This window comes from Pinus tabuliformis, chromosome 3_1 (genome assembly GCF_031772625.1).
Source record: "Pinus tabuliformis cultivar Carrire ecotype Pingquan chromosome 3_1, CPIR1, whole genome shotgun sequence".
Lineage (NCBI taxonomy): Eukaryota > Viridiplantae > Streptophyta > Pinopsida > Pinales > Pinaceae > Pinus > Pinus tabuliformis.
The window spans coordinates 32800430-32823777 of NC_142301.1; the positions used below are offsets into that span (position 1 = coordinate 32800430).

General features: G+C 38.3%; 1 protein-coding gene across 1 annotated transcript in view; it reads right to left on the reverse strand.

Moving 5' to 3' along the window:
- LOC149185620 (uncharacterized) overlaps window positions 1-18302 on the reverse strand; it is a 157579-nt gene extending 139277 nt beyond the window's left edge. Inside the window, exon 1 of the mRNA XM_089409099.1 lies at window positions 18092-18302. The gene's annotated coding sequence lies outside the window, so the exon portion shown is untranslated. The remainder of the gene's footprint in view (window positions 1-18091) is intronic.
- Window positions 18303-23348: the final 5046 nt, after the last annotated feature.

Genomic DNA, 23348 nt, shown 5'->3' on the forward strand with positions numbered 1-23348 from the left:
TATCACAGATTTCTTCAAAATGTGATAGGGTTTGCCATAGAAGGTTCAAAAAAGAACTCGGATTAGACAATCATTGTTCACTTGACGCCTCGCATTATGATTTAAGTATATAGAGTATAGATAATCGAATTCCAAATTTGAGCTATAGACGATGTTTGTAACCCTTAAAAGCATGCCCTCAGATCAGTCTTGGTTGTAAATATTTGAAAAGGATGTTGAGTAGGCCACAGAATATAACCACAGAGATGTGCAAGAGTTGTCAAAGACTTGCTCTGAATAGGGCACAAGGTTGTCTTTAAAACTCCTCTAAATAGGGCACTGGACAGCAAGTTCTTCTCCACAAGATATGATTTAAGGAGGGTCGAACATCCTTCAATATACACACTTCAAAATTTGTCACAGCATCTACATGCCAAAACAGATCTGCCTCAGGAAGGAGGCTGAAATATCCTCTGGCTTCACAAGATATATCAAATTAGTCTTAGAGATGGCCAAATCACCTCAAAAATTTCCAACGAAGATGTTAATCAACAAATGCTTGAAAAATGACTCACGAATGATTTCAAGTCTATGCATTTAACTAGATTCAGATGAATCCAAAAGTGTCTCAAAAAAAACCACTGATCAGCCACTAAAACAACAGAATATGTGCTTCAGATTGAGCTTGAATTGACCCTCATAAACGAACGAAAACCAGGACCAGAAAAACAAGAAAGATATCCAAAACCCTTGTTCAAAAACTTCAACCACCTTAAGATAAATTGTTACTCCACGGGGCCACAAAAGATTAATCATAGATAGCAAGTTGATTGAGTCTCTTGTGGAGATTTCTCCCTCCATTTATAGTATTGAAGAAGCTGGCCAGATCTCTTGGAGGGAAAATTTTGAATTTCAAAATTTTACATTGGAGCCAAAAACCCCCAACAGATTTTAGGACCAAATTTATTTTATTTCTAGATACTTTTGTCTTTAATAAATTTTCTTTTTGACCTCAATATTAAATCCAATCCTTCAATAAAAATGTCCTTCTTGGCTTCATGATTTGAGCGAAATTATGAGCTCCTCGATGATTTTGACCACAAGAAAGGGGCTTCACACTTTGATCGAGTATATCTCCTCAACTGAGAGGACCTACAAGGCATGCCATATACTATTGGAATCGGCATGACGAGAACACGATGGTGATGGGTATTCAAGCAAATTTACTATTTCTCGATTTCAAATTCTTTAAGAAGCACAGGGCATGTAGGGCTTCCCAGTGCATCTTGTCATTTGGAGCTTCAATCAATGCAATCCAGACAAATATTAAGAGCATTCAAGAACCAATGTTGGGATAAATGACAACACCATTCAACAATCTCCCCCTTTGTCGTTGACGGCAACACACATACTCCCTTGCGATTACTGCTCCCCCTGACTCCATGCCTTTGATCTTCTTTCCTTGATTTCTCTCCCTGCCTTGATATCAATGGCAAAGGGTCTGACAAAATATCTTCCTCTAACTTTCTGCAAAATGCTTATCTTCCTAAAACTGCTTCTCTCCCCCTAACCAATTATCTTCCTTTGATGCTCCCTGCAATAGATTGTCTTTCTCCCTCTAACATGTTATGCTTCACATGGGTTGCCACAGTTGATTCCACCTCACTCCTTCTAAAAGTGTGTCCATGACTTTGCATTTCAAACTTGCTGCTCCACAAAGCTTACTAATTTCCCTGATATGACAACGTCTTCCCATCTGCCATCTGTCACCCTGCTGAAAGATAGATCTTTAAATCTACAACCGTTGTTACATAGACTCCCCCTCCTCAACATTCACAGGGGGTCAACAAGCTGGATTGTTCAGAATAACATATGAGCTGGCTCTTTGGCTAGATCATCTTGAACCTTGACATCTTCCATTGTAGATTCATTATGACCTTTCGACTTTAGAAATCCTAAAAGAATGATTGCAAAGAGTTTTCATTCACTTGATCTTCTTGCAATTGCTTTTTTCACCAAATCTTCTTGTACCTGATGTTAGAGTTCTCCTTCATCTTGTATCTGCAGTCACAAGCTTTATGTCAATAGTTATGGCATTTATAACATTCAATGTTGAACCTGAATGATGAAGCAAAGGACATATACTTTCTGCTAGCAAAGTCATTTTGAAATTTGTCCTGCGATCCTACAAACTTGTTTCTAGGGTTTTGATGATGACCTTGGTAATCATCCCTGGCATACATTCTGCAAATCTCTAGCCATATGCTCGAAGTAAAAACATGAGAAACAACAGCCATTAAACATACTAAGATACCTGGATGAGATGTCTTGTCTTGATGGTCTTCTATAGACATTCTTTCTTGGAGGTACAACCTTTTGTTGAGCATTGCTTCTTAGAGCAGCAACATTTTCAACCTTCTTCTGTCCTTCAATTTGATTTGGCCTTTGAGGGATCTTGCTATCAGGGTTGTTGTCAATGTTGTTGTGTGGAGGCTTGGAGCTTATGTCTTCCTTGCATGGGGCTTCATCTACGTCTTTCACCTTCATCTTCGATCGAACAATGGCATTACTCTTCCTTTCATCATCCAATAATTTCTCCTTCTGTCGTTTCCTAAGCTTGTCTATTTCAATAATGGCAGTGCCAAGTTCTCTTTGTTTTTTAGCAACATCTTCCTGAAACCTGTTTTTCAAGACTTTTCTTCTTTATTATGCCTCCTCTACTTGCAGCTTTAGAAGAGTGACCTTTTTGCTTAGTTTGTCAAACTCTTGCATTTGTTCCTTTTGCCTTTTTCTTTCCTTTTGACCCTGTTTATTTCTGCTAGAGATGCATCAAGCTTCTTTTGCTTTTCGCTTTCCTTTCTGAGCCTGTTCATTTCTGCTAGTGATGCATCAAGTTCCTTTTGCTTTTGACCAACCTCTGCTACAGATTCCTCTGACTGGTTTGTCAATTTTTTCTCTTCCTTTTCAGCTTCCCGCACTTGATGTCTAAGAAGGGCAACTTCTAATCTAAGTACGTGATTTCGCTTCCTTACTTCATTAAGATCAAATAAGGCACTAATCAATTATGCTTCCAAGCCTACTACTACTTCTTCTTCTTTATCTAGTCCATCTGAATCACAATCATCATAATCATTTTCATCTTGACCTGCATGCTTCTTTGAGTAGAGATCATGGACCTTCTTCCAAAGACTTTAGCTGATGAGCATTGATCAACTTTGGCTTTTACAGGGTCTGGTAGAGCGCTAAGAATGACATGCATGGCTTTTGTATTGTACCTTCTAGATTCGTCAGTAAATGTGTCTCCAAAAACAATAGAGTGCCATACATAATATATTTGAGCTTGCAAATAAACTTTCATTCTAGATTCCCATATTTCATATTTGGCTTCATCAAAATCTAGACCTGGAAGACCAACTTGATTTTCTTCAAGTTTGGATATTGTTGCAGTACCAAAGACTTCCTTTGATCATTTGAATGTGTGCTTCTTTGACTTTCCCATCTCTACACTTTTGAGATTTGCTTTCCAGTTTATAGGCTATCACTGAAGGAACCATCTCTGATACCAATTGTTGGAAAAACTATGAGGGGGGTGAATCAATATTTCACTTCAATTAGTTAACTCTTTTAATCTTCAGAGCATTAATTAGCATAAAAACATAAGTCATCATCACATCACATGAATAGATAATAACACCATTCAAAAATGCACAACATCGAGACAATAGACAACAGATTTTTAGGTGGAAACCCGAGAGAAAAGCCACCAAATACTTCTTAATATAGGTCTTCAATTTACATCAATTAGGAAGCTCCAACTTCCAAGTTTTACAACATCAATTAAGGAGACTCTAAACTGAAGGAAGCTTCAACTCCCAGATTTACTAGCTCCAATTGGAAGGACACTCCAATGCCCTAGTTTATTGGCTCCAACCTAAAGGACGCTCTAACACCTTAATTTACCAACTCCAACTAGAAAGACACTCCCAGTGGCACGCACAGCTCGTCCTCCGTGGGCTTAATGGTTAAGAGCATATGTTTCCTCCTAAGAGGTTACAGATTCAAAACCAAAGGGGGGTAGAGTATGTATGCTTTCGTAGACTTAGCAGTGAAATCACTATGCGAAGGTGGGTCCCTTGTCCCACAAACAAGGGGGTCTCATACACCAATGCAGTGTCTGGATTGGTCGTGACCTTAAAATTAGATGATAATAATAATAATAAATAAGGCTAGCACCTTGATTCTAATAGAAGGTAACTTGATACTTTTGATAATGTTTGTAAAAAGCATGGTAGCCATGATGATCGAAGCATAACAATGAGATTGATATTTAGGATCTTTTGTTTACCATTGTTATATTTTGATGTGTCTAGTAATTATGGCATATGGTAAAACTGAATGCCCCGACATGATGGATTGAGTTATGTGACAAAGAAGTAATGTTGTGATCATGATTCTTAAAGTATACTCCTATTAGCTATTTGACACTAACCCTTGATGACAGATTGATGTCATGATGAAGTAGCTGATGATAACATGATATAACCATGATGAATATGTGATATAGTCTGACTTTATGATCTAACAGATTTGTTGATGCATGACAATATTATAGACAGGTTGATGACTTGAATAAAGATGACTAAAGTGGATTCCCATTCAGAGGGAGAATCTCTCCATAAGATCCTTACTCCTATTACCATTGACATTATATGTATATTATTTACTGTTGAAATAATATTTATGGACATGAATAGACAAATATCTAACATTGTTGATCTGTAGCAAAGTTATTATTTGAGAAGAGAGATTTTTCCCTTACTCTAAGCCTCAATCGCATGGAAGCAAGCTTACAGGTGCGATTGTAGCCTCTCAGTCGCACAAAAGTAAGGTCAAGGGTGCAACTTGTTACACTCAGATTTTCAAAGTTCCAGGGAAGCAAAAGTACCAGCTTTTTTCAACAAGGATCGGATCACATATCAGCAATCCATGTGTTATGGTCATCCCATCTTGCAAGTTATATATTGTAAATGATCTTAGTAAACCTTGAGTCTATGTAACAACCTAGGTAAGCTTATAATTTGATGACGAATTCCATCCTACGAGGTCTTTTAACCTCGTTGATTGCCTGTGTTTTTCGACACGGCTAATCAGATGATTTTTTCCCCTCTAGCTTAAACCCCAAATCCAGGGTGAAATTTATTGTTGAATTATTAGGTGAGTCCTAGTGTTTTAGTCGAATTTGATGTAAAAGTGGTTTTGGAATAATTTAAGCTAATTGGCTTAATTATTTTATTACAAATCACTTGTTTTACTAGATCATATTGTGTCGCAGATGGGTTATGTGTCTTGAGAGTCTAAGCCAAATGTGTCTTCCCTCTTTAAGTCCTGTAAATGAAAAATATCATGTATTAGAGGGTTGGAAAAATAATTAAATCCCCTCGTGTAAATTAATTAATTTTTTTGGCAAAATAAAATTAAATCTTAAGCAAAAAAATTAATTAATTCAGGTCAAATTAAATTGTCTTAGGAAAATAAATTATCCAAATGGAAAAATTCGTGGGTCTTAAAAGAAAATTTTTAAAGGTCCTCCACCAAGGGAATATGTATTTTTCAATAAAATTTGGACCCTTTGTTATAGCACCATTTGCCACTCTTAGTAGATCTGATGCTCTGATTATGGCCTAAGGCAACCCTTCCTTCCAGACTTGGTCCAAAATCTAAAAAACAATGTTTTATTCCCTATACGCTACTTTGCCCTATGATAAAAGTGTGTACACACGGGTCAGTATATACCCAACCCGCGTACATGTGTTAAAACACTTAAAAAAATAAATTTTCTTAATTTCAGGCGGAGTTCATGAGTTTTACTTGTTACTCACCTCTTATAGCCCGTGGCCTAACTGTTTCCAAAAAACAAAAAAAAAACAAACAAAAACAAAAACAAAACAAAAAACAAAAAAAACAAAACTAATTTGGAGAAGTATAAATAAACCTCCATGGGAAGACCTTAAGGGAGAAGATATGAGATATTGATACTATAGTGAGATTATCCCTGATCGAGTCTGATGAAATCTTTGTGCCTCCTGCACTCCCCAAACCTTCAGGAAACTCTTGTTTCCTTGTTGGAGATATCCTTGTGTTGGTGATGGAGGAAGATTGTTGAGGTCGGGAAAGGACAGATCCAGAGAACGGTTCCGCTTGGAGCTAGAGAAAGACTCTAGGTCGTATTTCTCCACTTTACTTGAAGCTTACTCCAATAAAGAAATGTCGTCCTGTTCCCAATATTAAACGTGTTTATGCATTCATTTATATTGTAATTTGTTTATGAATCTTACCTTGATGCGTAATTGTTTATTCATTTATATGATCTAAAGTTAATATCATGAACATCCTTTATGTTTCTACTGTTGTATATGTTTCATTTGAATAATTTTCAGGTTTCAAAGACATCAGGAGAAGTTGAGGGTTTGTACCCTGTGGGATCTACCCAAATGTAGGACCTCTGGGTAAGGACACTCCTGCACAGTTCAGTAGAATAAGCATTTAGGTTGTTTGCCTGAGCATTTCTTGCTGTTGTTTGCCATCTGCTCTGTTGGGGTTTTCAACCCAAGACCCTAGGGTGATCTCACCCGCAACAGAATTGGTGACTCCACTGGGGATAACATTCTTGTTATTCTTGGTTTGGGTTGTTTGTTCTCAATCAGGGTTTGTTTTCTTGATTGCTTGCTTCTACAGTATTATTTGACTCATTAGCTTCCCAAGTATCAAGTCTGATCTTCTGGATCAGGCCTTGATTTTTTTTTTCCTAATTGAGCTTTGTATACGTTGTTTTCTTGGGTTACAGTCGCGTATACATGCAGGTTTCCTCAAGCAGACTCGTGTATACGCGAGTTTCTTGTATTAGAAACGAGTGTGCACGCTTCTGTGTTTTTACATAGTAGCGTATACAATTTTTTGATTTGTTTTTTCAAATCTTCTTCCCCAGATAGGTCTACTGCTTGGTCATGTCTGTTGTTTTATGGTCACCTACTGTCTAAAGAATTCAGTTTTCTTGCAAGCTTTCTCTTTGAAAATCTCCTTCTCACTGAAAAGCCTAGTTGGCCAAGGATTGCTTCTTAAGCAAGTTTGTGGTTTATGTCTTGGGTTCAAGGCTTTTGTTTGAAGTTCTTGGATGTTCTAGTTTTCCAGAACAAGAAATTGATTTCGATTTTGTTTGCAGCCCAGATTTCAAGTTACCTTGCTTTGCTTTTCCTTGTTTGATTGGCCTTGTTGCTTTTCGTGCTTTTTTGAGAATCCTTTTTGGCAATTTTGAAAATGTTTCTTTCTTGAGATTTTGTCGATTTGCTTAAATCTTTTGTTGTTGTTCGGATCAGTTTGTGCAAATTTGTAGTCTTTCTTGTTTCAAGTTTCATTTATTAATGAGTTTTATGACTTGCGAGATTTAAAAACTCCTTGTGCTTATTTCTTGGTCTTTCGAATTTGGTAGTTCTTTTTGTGACCTCAAAAGTTGCTTTCGTTTCCTTAAAAGAAAAACACAAAAACTTTCTTTTCTTTTTCCAAGCTTTTGGTTTTCGGTTTCTTTTGTTTTGTTGTTGTTAAGCAATTGGGATCTTTTGCAATTTGTTTTGCTTGCTTTGGAGGGAGATTTGTTTTAATTTTTGCCCCCTTCATTATCAAGTTGGCTTATTGACTCTATAAAGAACCACATTTTGCTTATAGTATGAGTGTTTTTTAGGATCTTGCATCATCATTTAAACTTGAATTAGGTTAGTTTGCATCTTAAGCATTCTTAGTCTTTTTAGATTTTGAGTGTGTGTGGAGTGTTTCAGAAAAGAAAAGGAAAATATTTTGATTATATAAGTTTCCGTAGAACCCAAGTTGGCAAGTAGAAATCACTTTTCATCGAAAAAAATAACTGCATGCATATAGTTAGGTTTCTATTGGTTTCTTTGTGTCATAAAATATCATCAGTTTCACTCTGGTAAATTCACCCCGACTTAAATAACAGCTTTATAAAATCAAGCGATTTAATAAAATGAACTAGAAATTTTTATTTTTGTCATTAACAAACATCAGCAAGTTTAGGTTCATTAGGGCCTTAGAATAGGTAAGTGAAGAGTTAACTCTCCAAGGCCTCTCAAATTATCAAACATAGAAATTGAATAACGAGTGAAACCCAATATCGTTAGAAAGACCGAGAAAGCTCCATGACTGGGAGTTAAGCACGAGGGAGAGTGAAGACAAGGAAGAGAGATACCCCCTCTCCTACTTGTTGGATCTCGCCTCACAACTGTTCCACCCGGCTTTTGATACGAGTTGGTATCCATAGTTGCCTTTCCTAGGGATCGCATAGGTGGCTGCGGAGGGGAATCCCATGGCACCTGAGGCTAACATTGCATCACGTTCAGCAGTACTTCTGGAGGGTACCCTTGTGAAGCTTGGGTGCTTGCACCGACAAAGGTTGTTGTTTGGAGGTCAGCATAACTGCTTCTGATACCTTCGCTAGTAGGCCTGGGGCGTAATTACCCCAGACTATTTTCGAAAGGCCCTTGATTTTGGTTTTCTTCTATTTTGGTGTCTAGTCCTAATCACCCGAAGCGGAAATACTTGAAAGTAGTTTGATTGTCTATATCTTTAGGGACTTTTAGAGAGTGCTCTTTGCTCCTAGTTGGCCTAGCTTTACAACTTTTTTGAGTCTTTAAGTAGATTTCTTAAAAATAATTCAAAGTGGCTGATCGACTGGCTCATCGGTCTAGGAGACTTCGTGGGCTTTCACCTATGAGTCCTGAGCCTTCTCCTCAAAGGCGTAGGAGCAATTCTGCCAGTGGTTTTCAATCGGTGGCAGCAGGCGCATCGGAGATTGATCCTTTGGTTGGAGTTATTGATTCACAAGATAGACCTGGTACAAGTAGAGAGTTGGAGAGAAACACTCCAGTTCTTTCTCAAGTCCTCTTCCAGTCAGAAGACATTATTGAAGTCGAGGAGCTCCCTGAGTCTATTTTGACTCCTAATTCTCCTCTTCCTCCCGATCATCCAGACATTTTATTATACGTCGAGACTCTGACCAACAGGCCTTCGAGCCCAGGTTTATATCGATCTTTTCCTTTGATGACCACTGCTGGAAGCATGGCATCCACGATAAGTGCTACGAGTATGCAAACTCCTGTATTCATACAAGGAGGAGGAACAATTTCTATACCTTTCGTTACTCCTAGCACTGCTATATTTGGTTCTACTTCCATTCCATCTTCGAGTGGAAGTTCTCAAGCTGTTGCCTCTGGCATTGGCTTTTTCCCTTTTGGAATGCCGACCAGCGCGATTCCTTCGGTCCCGTTAAGTGTTCCATCGGCTGCCTCCACGTCCATGGCTTCCATGGAAAGTGGATCAGCTTCTTTTCAGGGTTTCCCGTTCGAGGGTGGTCATATACCACATTCCAACCCATCTTTGGGATCAATACCTTTTTCCGCTTCAGGTCAAAGTTATAATCCATTTCAAGGTTGGACAAACCCTGCAGTTAGTGGATTAGGAGCCGGGAATCAATTTTATTTTGGCCAACAAGGGAATATGCCGTATTCTTTTGTCAATTCATTCCAGAACTTTTCTCCCTATGCTAATGCATAGAACCCTTACCAAGGGCTCTTTGCTCCTTTTAACACCTCTCTAGGGGAAATTTTACTGGCTACGAAAATTTTTCAACAGGAGTTTTTCAAAATCCGGTTCTTTCTAGACCACAAGGCGCTCCTTATGGTTCAGTTGGGCCTACAAGTTATTTTAGGCAACTCGGTGCCTTCACAAATCTAGGCCATTCTTTTCAGAACATTGGGAGTTCTGCCCACACTAGGTGGAATCCTCAGGGTCCTCCGCGACTACCTTTCCTGGCAACGTTAAACTTGCCAGATCTTTCTAAATTGACTAATGATCCGATTAGGTATAACCCGGTTTGGCCTCCGGTCCCAACCAAACTTCCCTCAGATATACCTAAATTTGAAGGGAAGACTGGTGACGATCCGGGGGACCATGTAACCACTTTCCACTTATGGTGTTCGTCCAACTCCCTGATAGACGATTCAATCAGATTGAGATTATTTCAACGTACCCTAACTGGAATTGCGGCTAAGTGGTACATAGAACTGCCAGGGGGCACCTTCGTATCTTTTGGCGATTTAGCTACTACCTTTTTGAACCTGAAGACTACTTTGCGCTGAATCTGCTGCTGCATTGCTCCCTATGCCACTGACAAATCACGAACTGGAAATCTTACCTCTCTATCAACTCACTCAGAGAGAGATTTTCCTCGAGAATCTTTGCCCTCTTGACCTAAACTGCACAATCCCTCTGGGATTCGATCTGCTGCCTACACAGCACTTCGATCTCCCTCCTCCTCTTCGACATTGGGCTCTTTTGGTCTACTCTCTTGCTTAACCTCCCCTCTGATACCATGTGAAAATTTGGAGACCCAAATCCCTACTACAACAAACTAATATTACTTCTCCTACTTGTTAATTCATGCAAGTTATTTATTGTGTTACACTGTAAATATCTAAGTAAATAAGACTGCAGCCTTCACTAATTAAATTATATGCGGAAACAAGAATTGAGCAAGAAGAAATAACCACACGCACAATTGATGCGAAGATTTGGATGCCCAAATTTCTACTGGAGCAACTGACTAAGTTTCTCCTACTTGTTAATTTCTTAATCAAGTTACTTACTATTTCCTACAGTAAATATTGAAACTAATACACTGTAGTCTACACCATTTAAATTATAAGCGGAAACAAGAAACTGAAACACAGTTATTTTTAAACAAATGTCCCCGAAAAAAACCCAATGTGGGAAGACCGATGCAGCAACTCTGATGGTTTTATTATTATGCAGTAGCAATTTCTAAATACAATCTTTGGATCCTTCCTGGCAATCCAGTTACAGAGAATATCACTGACAGAGCGATTTGTGAGATTACGTCACATTATCACTGGAAGTCCTGGTTGATCCAGCCCTTGGCTGCCTCTGCACTGCCTCTGCGTCAGCCCTCCCGGCTGATCGATTTGCCTCTGAAATTCTCAATTTTTCTCTCCCGGTCTCACACCCCGGCTTCCAGCTATTATCACTTCGTAGTTTTTGAGGTTGTGGAAAAATCACAGAGGTAACCATAGAACCACTTTGGAAACTGGGAATCTAGCCCTTCCAGTTTCAGAGAGGGATCTCTCTTTATGATTTAGCTTTGTTTGACTGAAGGTATTAGGCTAGCTATTAAGTTCAGGTTTGGGTTTTTTGTGTTGTTGGGTTGAAAATGGAAAGGAAGGCCATTAGGCCAATGGAGTCACAGGTTTGGGATGATCAAATACAGTGTTTACAGGCTAAACTTACAGGGCAAGTTAGGAAAATTTACTGGACCCTATAAGATCTATGGTGTGAAGGAGAGGAAAAGATTTAGAAATCCAATTAAAAAACATAGCAATTAAGAATTATGATTTTAATTTTCAGTGGAAAACATAAAAAAATATTCTTAAGCCAGAGATAGAGTGTACATTCAAACAAATTATGTTCTTTATCTTCTTCGAATAATTCAGATTTTAGAATGACATATTAGAATAAAAAGAAAACAAATTGACAAAGAGAGATGCACTTCACCAATAAAAATGACACAGGAATCCTGTAATGAAGTATTTATACAAATTCTTCACAAAATATCTTGATTCAAAATATCAAGATTTATTACAAATATCTTAAAATTGTTTACAAAAATAGGACTAAAATATAGGACATTCAAAACTAATGAATCTGCTTGGCACTATCTTTGATGATTTCTAGTGGTAAGGAACAGCAATTTGAATTTGATAGCAAGTCTTATTTGATGAGGTGGCATCCAAGTCACTAACTACCCATGAGCTTTTTCCTCACGAAATTCTAAAAAATAGGGTCCAGTGATCCCTTTGAATATCTCAACCCATGACAGTTGTACAAAAACTGAGAGAGGTTTTTGTAGAGGAGGATGTTACCAACAAAAACCTCTTTCAGTTTTTGAAAATTCATTTTCATCTGTTTGGAAACCACATTTGAAAACAATGACTTAAAACAAGAAATTTCTGGAAAATATGCCTTCAAAGATTCATGTGAATCTCCTAAACCATAATAGTTGTTAGAAAACTGAGACATGCTTTTTTAAATGGGTCCATTCTGGACAAAAACCTCTTTCAGTTTTGAGAAATTCATTCTTATTTGTTTGAAACTCATGCTCGAAATCACTGTGTTATATAGGAAAAAAACATAGTTTTAATTGATTATTTTTCCAACTCGGTGCTGACTTTAATTTGCCAACATTCACTATTGATTTGGCGGGAGTGGGATGGAATGGATATATGGCGTGGAAGTGGGAGGTGACATGGAGGCGGGAGATGAAGTGGAGGCACATGGTTGGTGGAAAGGAAGTGAGGTCTGCCGGTGTGAGGTGTCGAACAAGCAGTGGGGGAAAGGGAACGACGTAAGAGCGAGGTGGGGACGGGAGGTCCACCTGGCAGTTAGGATGAAATAGCGGGAGTTTATATTGGCGGGAGATAGGAGTGGTTTTCGGCGGGAGGGGGGCGCAATGAGTGAAAAGGCAAGGGGGGTGCAAAGCATGGTGAGGGTGACAGCGTTTCAGACCCCCCACCCCCCATGGGTAAAGTGGGATGGAGCTCAGGGGGCCCAAAAGCACTCCCCTGTTGTTGATCCGGGCGGGGGGGATCTCAACTGTTGATTCTTGCTTAGTTGATAATCACATGCCAACAAAACTTATTTGTCGCATTCCAACTTTATTAAAACCTTTGAAACGTTTATGAATAGTATATGCCATTACAAATAATTAATCACATTTAACCACATGATTAATTTATTTCAAATCAAATTAACTAATCTAAACCAAATTAATCAAATCTATGGCGCATTTGATTTTGCAAGCAACTTTACTTTTTCTATTTTTTTTTCTTGGAAATAATTTGCAGAATACAATATTATTTGCAATTCCATCAATTGAAATATAATACCCAATCATCATTTGATCCTATGAATCATAGGACCCTAACACTAGCTACAAAAATCAAACCCACTAGCAAATTTCAGACTCCCTCAAGGCTTCTGCGCTGCCTCTGCGTGGCCTTGTGTCAGCCTCTCTGGCTTTGCGCTGCCTCTACTGGATCTCTCTCTCTCTTCTCTATTGAGTATTCTCCGACCGAGAAAGATCTCCCTTCAGATACTATCCCTGCCCCTCTCTGGAAAAGATCACTATCAAAAATCTCTCTGGCAATTGCTCTGCTTCAAAAAATCGAACTTCTAATCTTCTCTCTGTGTGTGTTCTCCAAGTACCCCTCAAGCCTCTTCTTATATCTTTCTGTTGGACAACCAACGGCCCAAATTAACTTCTAATCAATGGCTTAGATCATTTTGGCTTGATCCTCGTCTTCTTCTAGAAGTTACACCCACAATTTAGATTAATACCCATTAATTATTTTAATTTCCTAAGTTTAGACTTAGGGTCCCATTAAAAATAATTAATTATTTTAATAAATTGTCTCCAGGTGGAATTTCCCAAAACGACTTCTGGGTATTGGAGAATGCATGTGTCTAAGTCTCCCTACAAATTTTGAGACTTAGAACACATCCGATGCTACCAGAAATCAACAATTGACACAGTTGGTTTTTGACAAATGTCCCTGGAAAAACCCAGTGTGGGAAAATCAGTGCAGCAGCTGAGGGTTTGTATTATTATGCAGTAGTTTCTGAATACAAATCTTTGAATGCCCAAACTGGCAATCCTATACATAGATCTAACTGGACAAAAGATAGTGAGATGATCTCACCCTGTCACTGGAAAATACGGCACTGATCTGCATTGGAGATGAGCCTCTATGTTGTCTTTGCGCAACATTGCGTCACACCTACACAATTACTGCGTCACTGTTGTTGGGACTGCGATGCACCTCCTCTTGATCTCTTGCTAGCTGGAAACTTTGGCCCTCTAGCCTCCCGGTCTCACACCCTAGCTCCGGCACTAGATCCCGACTGTTCCCTGGCGAAAATATGGACTCCCTTTGAAGCTCTGTGTTGCCTCTCCGGACTACTCTCTATCCTCTCTGCCTTGCACTCTCCGGATCAAAAAACTTCCTCCGGAAAACTATCCCTGCCCCTCACTGCAAGAATCTCCTTGATGATCTCTCTAGTTGCTTTATGCTACTCTCTTGAGAAATCAATCTTTTGATCACACTCGATGTGTTTTCCAAATGTCCATCGAAGTCCTTATAATCTTCTCGTTGAGTAACCAACGGCCCAGATTAATTCTAATCAACGGTTCAGATCATATTGACTCGATCTCCGTCTTTTTCTAGAAGATCCACACCCAGTTTTATTAATACCTTTTAATTATTTTAATTTCCTAAGTTTAGACTTAAGCATCCATTAAAAATAATTAATTATTTTAATAAAAATGTCTCCGGTGGAATTTCCCAAAATGATTTATGGGTATTCTGGAATATATGTGTCCTAGCCTCCTTGCAAATTTTGAGACTTAGAGTACATTTAATGCTACCAAAAATCAACACTTAGTCTCTAATGAATGGTTGCTTTCTCTAGAGTTTAAGTTGGTTTTGTTAGATGGTCCACAGCAACCCAGGCCTTAAGGGCACCCACTCCACAGGTATCCAGGGCTTTAAGAGAGGTTGATGAATTGGAAAATGTAGTGTTTCCCACTTACATCAAAGCATTGGGCATTACAATGACTTGGGCAGCTGATGCACCACTGGACCCAACATGCCCCCAGGCTGGCCTTTACACTACCTAACAGGTAGACCATGATTCAGAAACTAGATGAGGATGGTCTTTCACGGGATGACTAGGGAGAGCTTGTTGCACCTAATGGAGCCCTGACGTTGGAGAGAAGAGGCATTGCATTGACCATAAGAGACCCATGAAGATGACATGGTGATACCCAGTGGGACTTGGCACCTTCAATGCTGCTTTGAGGTTGGATTTGAGGAATATTCCTCAAATGATGGATGATTGTGACACATGGATACACCTTCAACCTTATACTCACCACTGCATGGCATTTAAAGCCCAAAGAGGGCATGACATCATCATTTGGAGGCTTGCGGCTCACATTGAGCTAGTGGGTTGGCTTGTAACCCAAGGATTATTTATGTTTACTCATTGTCAAACTTGTTTAGGGGCTTCTTAGGCTAAAATTAGATGAGTTAGACTTCATATAAATAAAAGGTCACTCGCTAAATTTTGAGGCAACAGGCCCTAGATTTGTCCTTGATCTACTTGGACCTGGATCTCCAATGTTGAACCCCTACACATTCCTCAAACCCGACACACTTGGGTATCTCACACCTCACTTAAGAATATCTCTTTGTCAATGGCTTGTGTCGTTTTATGGTGCATCTTTCTCCTCTCCTTAGCCTTCCTTTTATAACTTCTTATTAAGCTAAATCCCTAACCCTAATCTCCAAAGTGATGGATAGCCAAGATTAGATCTCGCCTCACTTGAGATCAATGATTGAGATTAAAACATGATCACTAAAGTAAATACTTTACTTTTCCTAAGTTTATTTGGCTAAATAGCCAACATAATCAATTATGTGTTTTCCCTAAGTTAGACTTAGCCTAAGTTACAATAGCAACTTACTCAATACTTGAGCAAGCATCCTAAGGAGGCTTTGGGCAACTTTTGCATTCATAGACACTTAGGCCTATGTAGAAGTACCTGCCCGAGCTACAAACATCAACAATCATATACATACTTGGGAGACAGTTCATAGGTTTGATGTTCAGTTCAAAAGAGGCTTTCTTACCCAGGTGCAATAAAGATTATAGATCCATTTCTATGCTTGACAAGCAGTGCTTTTGGGTACATATTCAAGGTATTTTTGCTATATTACACCTTATCAATCCCATAGTATTGTTTGGCTCTACAAACTAGGAACCTAGCCTTCTTTCACTTGACTAAGCCAAACTTGAGACAATCCAATCATGTATGTTGCAACACATCATTCATTGTAAACATATAAATCCATAAGATATCATTAAGATCGAGTCTGGTGTTCATCTTATGCGCCTTGAGACTATTCTTCAAATTGGCTTCCTTTCTCCATAGTATATGAGCACCAGGTGACTCAGCTTCGGGACAAGAACAATACACTTTCCTAGATCTTTGCTCCTCAAAGTAGATTGCTTTTGCTTCTACATGGTTCCCTCAAGATGGTGATGGTGTTGATTCTCCCAAAGGACGTTGTTCCTGAGATAACTCTCTAATTTGAACATTTCATCCAGCTGAAATATTTTGTTCACACAAACTCCAGATTAAGATAAATCACCATGTTTTATGTCTTAAGATCAAATAGGCTTCGTTAATCTTGTCACCTATAGGACAGGAATTCAGAGGAGCAATTTATCTTCTATTACTTTGTATATTGTGAGAATAGGAGAAGGTTCCATTGTCTTTAAAGGGAGTCTAAGAGGATCCCTCGCCACCTTCTTCCAATACTCAAACCAGGGGTGTCTAATTGTTTTCTTGAGGCAAGTACTAATATACAGAAGGCAAGTTTTACAAGGTCCACCCAAGGCAAACCACGTTAAGCCAATCACTACCTTCTTTCCCTCAATCTCAGCAATAGATGATCATGGCCGACACACACAGTCTCTTGAGAAATCAGCTTTCAAACCAGTGAGACCACATACTTCTTCTATTGAGAAATCAGCTTTCAAACCAGTGAGACCACATACTTCTTCTAGACCTAGTGCTAGCAAAACTTGTCCCACCAAGTTCTCAAGGAAGTTCTGCCCACTACACAATTCAGCTACTCACTGCTCCATCATCTCCAGTACTCAAAGCTCCATCACCAAATTCTTCTCAACAACCTAGAGAGTTAGGAGATTCACAATGATGGTCAGCTTTCACCTAGAATCACACATCCCAACCCCTTTAGTCCGGGTCTCTCTCTGGAAACAATTATCCAACAATGTTATTGCCCCACCTCTTTGACCAATGACTCCGTTGGAGCATCATCTTCGTCTTCCTCCTCTCATTCTTCTTCTAGCTCTGACGTATCATGAGATGCTCCTTATTCCCTTTTCTTAGATGGGGACGTGTAACCTTTGCTGTTCTGTTTTCACATCGGCATATTTATCTTTAACATGGCTTTTTATTCTGTATTATTTTTGGTTATCATTTTTAATCTCTTCAGCTTTCCCTTTTTTTTTTTAAATTAGTGATAGGAACTGATTTACCATTTTACACTTCCTCGGTGTATTTCTTTTGACACCCACTGCCCTACTAATCAGGCATCCATTGAACAATAATAAAATGATTTTAGTACAGTGATGTGTGGTTTGATGGTAAGTTTTTTTGGGCGAAGCTCAAAATACCGCAGTGCAAATCTTATTGAGTACATGACCTGCTGTGGTGGCAGCTCAGATTCCCCACCCCCGCCTTGGCGGCACAAGAGTCTCGCTTTGCTAAAATCATAGGATCTTAGTATATCGACTTGCAGGTAGTTGAATGTACTCTTGGTGTTATAGTGACAACTGACAGTTACCAATTCACCATGTGAAAAAAAAAAAATGATCTTATATTCCTTGTTTTAAACCGGTTACACTTCACTGTAACGTTCCCCGAATTGGGAAAGTATATTCCCGCTGAACGTGCTAAGAGGAAGTATGTTATTTTAAAATAATACATGTATGCAAAACCCTCTATACATAAGGTCATTTTTTCCATTGTCTCTGTTTCAAGATGTATGTTTGCATTTAAACTTGTTCTTAAACACTTCGTTTTAAGTGAAAATGCAATCTTCAACCACCAATAATAATAATAATAATGTTTAATGTGATTGATTGATTGTGTGTTCCGCATGCCCCAGAACAAGTGAAACTAGAATTAATGAAATGCACGATAATTGGCAATGCATGAAACTAATACTAAAAATACCAGGCGCAAAACATCCGAGCAAAATTCAGTTTGTCCTAACAATGTTGATGCCATAACATAATAAGTATTTTTTCTTAGGGTAGCAGCAACATTGCGTTAAAACTGGAGTTAAAATTTTTAAAAAGGCTCTTGATGGAGATCTCATACCTTGATAATACTGCGGTAAGTGGTGCTTGAGGTTTCCACCTTGACCTGAATCCTATTTCTACGTTGGCACCATCAGATGAATAGCTTCTGCTTCTCCTCGCTTAAACAATTTCGTATTGTCAGCAAGAACCCCCCACCGAGTAGCTCGCGATGTGACGATTAGAAGCCCATCGGTCGTAGGAGGAGCTAATATTTTACTTTCACATTTCATAGCAAATTATTTCTCTTCTATTATAAGAAAGGAAGGAAGAAAGAAGGAAAAAATTATTTTAACATCTATGAGGTTAAAGATAGCTTATGGCACAGATTGTTTCTTCGTCTGTTTGATGCATTTGGCCCTCTGCATAACTTTCTATGTTGTCTTTGAAGGCCTCACATTCTAAATGAAATGTTTTTCTGTTTCCACTTTTCTGGAAGAACAAAAAATGCATACTCTTTCCTCCCACACTTCCTTTGGCCTTTTCCAGCGCCCTGTTTCACAACAGAGTTGATGAGAATTAGTTCTTAACTAAGCAATAAGAATTTTGGCTCTCCAAGAGATACTGACCTTTTCCTAGCTCCCTATCCCAAGTACGCTTGTGGAACTTTTCCATAACAAAAGATTGTATCTCTTTGTTGTTTATGGGACACGCGTTCAAGCAAATACTCCATTTACTAAACCATTTGTTATTTTGTTGCATCCAAGGTTTTTTGCTCTTGCACAATCCATCATTAAAAACAATCTTAGGCCATCTACCGTCTTCCATTTGTTCAATTTTTTTTAAATACCTTATGACTTGCACCATAGCAATTGCTTCAATAGGAGCAGTGTTTGTTTCACATCATAAGGAACTGCACTTTTAATCTTAAATTTGTTTTTAATCAAACGCTTCTGAATTTTCTCAATTTGTTTCCACTGCATGTCGGATGCACTGCTGGCCCATAGTTCACAACCATAGAGAATTACTGGAATCACTAGTAGCGCAAAAAGAGTTTGATTGGTTTTTCAGTCCCATAACTCTGCCTCTCTACACCTATTTTGAAAAACATAAAATGCTTTCCAACCCCCCAAAGTTCTTTTCTTTCTACAACCATTCCAACTTAGATTTTTGTTGAAGTCAATTCTGAGGTATTTGTAATCCGCAACTTCTTCCAGAATGTTGGCTTCAAGGTAGAATTTATGCTGGTTATATTTTCTTTTCTTAGAGAAGACCACTACTTTTGTTTTGCTGATATTGACTCGCATCCCCACACTTCTACAAAAATGCTCAAGGGATAGTAAGTGATCTTGCAAACCAAAAGCCGATTTAGCAATCAGAATAAGGTCATATGCATACAAAAAAGTATTAGAACAAACTTGCCCAAATAGATACCCTCACCCCTTTACGAATTTAACCACTCCTCAAGCTTGTCGGTATATAAACCAAAAAGGGTAGCAGACAGTGGGCAACCTTGCTTGACCCCAATATCACTTCTAAAACTTTCAGAAATGCCTGCTAAAGTTTTAATTTTGACCTTCACCTCTTCATACAGCCTATGCACAGCTGATCTCAAATGTTTAGGAACCCCAAGTTCCTACATTCTGTGCCAAAGCTTATCCCTAGGAACCGAGTCAAACACTTTTATGAAATCAACAAAGCAACAAAAAACTTCTTCCTTTTTCTCCCAAACCTTTTCAATGATGTGTCTTAAAGTTATACAATGCTCAATTGTGGAATGTTTAGGTCTAAAACCTACTTGCCCTTTAACACGCTTATCTCTTTCTTCTGCCCACTTGCTAATTTTGTTTTCTAGCATGCTTTCAAATAGCTTTGTAAACAAAGGGTTTATCATGATGGTCCTATAATTGGAGGGATTATTGGTGTCACCGCTCTTGAAAAGAGGTATTGCCAGACTAGTTGTCCAATCTGTGGGGAGCCCTTGTTGTATGATGTTGTTGAAGATTTTTGTAATGTGAGGTGCAAGAATCTTTGAGCCCCACTTTAGATATTATGCTTGGAGTTCAGCTAAGTCTTTTTCTTTTCCAATGCCTAACTTCTTGATACCCATCTCTACCTCTTGTATCGTGAAGAGTTCAGTATCAATATTGACAAGGGGGGAGAGTCTACGTTGGGAACATGCTCATAGAGTTGTCTTGCATAGTCAAACCATTTAGAAGTTGTAATATTATTTCCAATTTGTATCTTTTTCGGTTGGAGCTCCTTCCAGAATAATTTGGGATTATTTTTCCTAGGGAAGATTAGTTCTTCCATCCTTGAAACCATGAAATCAACCTTTTTCTTACTTAATAATTGCTTGTAAGCTTTGAGATTTATGTTATCATTGTTTGACTCTTTCCACATTCTCCTTGCTTTTTTGCATTCCTTGTCAAACGAAGCATTAACCGAAAAGCAATTTGTTTCAGACTTCTTAATTTTTGCTCTTTTGTACTTTGCAAGTGCGCATTGAATTAAATGTGTTAATTCATGACTATGAAGGTTGTGAATTGTAATTTTCTCCTTCTCGGAGAGCCTCTCTAGCATCATTTTGAAGGTATTATAATTTTTTGGAGTCAAAAGAATTCTTTCCAGTGGGAGATTTTGTTGGACATGTTGAATTTTTTACTCTAATTGTTTCTTTCCAATCCAAGAGAAACATAAATAAATTGGCTTATGATCTGATTTCAAGTCCCACAGCTGATCTCCAATCAAAACTTCCTCCATTTTCTCACACAAACCATGCAAGCAAATTACATAATCTACCACACTTGCTCCGTTGTAAGTATTTCAAGTGAAATTACCGGACTTTGCCCATCTAGTCAAGCCATTATAAATGATCAAAGGCCCCACATAGAGTAAGCAATTGTTCACCAAAGATATTGCAGCCCTTGTCTTCTGAAGTTCTTTCCCACTGATGATTACTTTTTTCTGTAAGCCAAATAGGGTCACAATCATCTTTACAACAAAGAATGTTAGCTTGCTCATTTGTAGTCCTAGCATTGAAATCACCCACTATAAGGACTTCACCTAGCTATGAATATGTTGCAATATCCGCTTTTAAGGTTGCAAATAGATCTTTGTGGTCAAACCCTCTACCTTTGTAAATTTTCGAAACATGCGGCGCAAAATAGCATGCTACAATTCTAATGTGGTTTCCATTTTCCGATATTTTAAACCAAATAAATTGCTTATTTGAGTCTTCTTTTTCTAACTGAATGAGACGACCTTCTTTCTCCCTTACTAAAACCATGACACCCCTGTGCCCTTTGCCATTTCCTGCTGCTTTGTTCCACACTACCATCTTCCAGTATCCTTCAAACAGAGGTGTCTTGCACCCTTCATGTTCATGTGTTTCTATGAAACAAATTATGTCTTTATCTTCCACAATAGGCTTTAACCCAGGTCTATGTCTCCATGGGTAACCTCTGCAGTTCCAACAAACTAATCTTAAGGAAACCTGGGTATGACTTGATTGCTATTTATTTTGACATGTAAGACTCACATTTGAGTCTTTGTCCCTGCTTTCCCATACTGACCTTGCTTTCTGATTTCCTATTGAAGAGTTTGTTGCCTCTTCTTTATTACCATCTTGCTGCTCCGTTTTGGAAGGAGGTCCAAATCGTGCTATCACAGCTTTGCCTTTATAAATCCATGCTCTCTTGCCTTCATCTCTTGTGCAAAGTTCAAAATCGAGGGTTTTATGTGCATGAAGGGGGTACTGTGGTGATCTTATCATTCTTAAAAAAAAAAAATGTCTCTAAGATGAATTTTTATTTTGACAAAACAATTCAAGAGACTTCTAACTGGTCCAATATTTGAATATGGCATGCAAGGTGACCATTCTAGATTTAATTACATCTACTTTATTTTCCCACTTTTCAAAATATGTATGTAAGAGGCTAGTCTAAATGTTTTAAGAATTTGAATAATCTCCTCGTGCTTCTTATACTCGTATATTAAATCCATTACTTTCTGGTGGGATTAGGTATTAGAGATCTGGTGGGAAGTGATTCGTCAGGTTGAATTAGTGATTTTTTTACTTTTATTCTAATGGAAATCTAGTGATATAATTTTTAGTGAAATTATAATGTTATGTTATTTAAATTGTATTTTTAAATGCATAGAGGATTTAATTTATTGGAAAAAAATTGGGAATTTACAGTATGTAAATTTAATAATGTAAAATTACATGTAATTTTGTAATTTTTGACCACATTTTAAATAAAATATGTCAAGAAAAAATATTAAAAAGTCACTGTTATGAAACCAGCTCAAGAAAAGATAGAAAAGATAGATCAACGCCTTAGAATTCAGCCTCTTCGAGGGGGCAACCTCCTTTACATTACATAAATGAACAATTCTTGGATGATACAAATGACAAAACCTCCTTTCTATATATAGGAGTCTAGAGAGTCACAATATAATCCAGCCGACCTAACAATAATAATATAAAGCCACAAAAATAACAATAGAGGGATTCTATGGGGCACAGAAATAACAATATGGGGGTAATAGGGGCACAACAATATAAATAAGGGGTATAACTACAATAGTAATGGGGTAATCACTAGTATTATAGGGACCCAACATGCCCCTCTCCTTCAAAAAAGTGTTGTCCTCAACGCTTGAGTAGTTCTGGATACTTCTGCATAAAATTCTCATCCTCCCATGTGGAATCTTCAGCGGATAAGTTCTTCCACTTGATAAGATACTCTGAAATTGATCGATTTCGTAGCTGTCGAGTTCTTGTTTCTGTGACTGCTTCCGGTTCCAATATAATTTTTCCTTCCTCGTCAAGTTCTGGCAATATTGTTTGAATTGGGAGCTTGTCACCTATAACCTTCTTTAAACATGAAACATGGAAAACTGGGTGCAATCGAGAAGCTGCAGGAAGCTCCAATTTGTATGCCATAGTACCAATCTTTTGCAACACCTTGTACGGACCATAATACTTTGGTGATAATTTATTATCCTTCTTAGCTTGCTTTAGGGACATTTGCTTATATGGTTGTAGCCGTAGGAATACCCAATCACCTACATCAAAACTTCTTTCACTGCGATGTTGATCTGCCTGTTGTTTCATTCTATTTTGTGCCAACACGAGGTTATCCTTTAAGAGTTGGAGGACTTGTTGTTGATGTTCGATGTGATGTTCCACTGCCTGAACCTTAGAATTTTCTCTTAAATATGATGTGATGGATGGTGGTTGATACCCATAAAGTGCCATAAATGGGGTCATTTTTGTTGCTGTATGGAAGGAAGTGTTATACCACCATTCAGCCAGAGGCAACCATTTGACC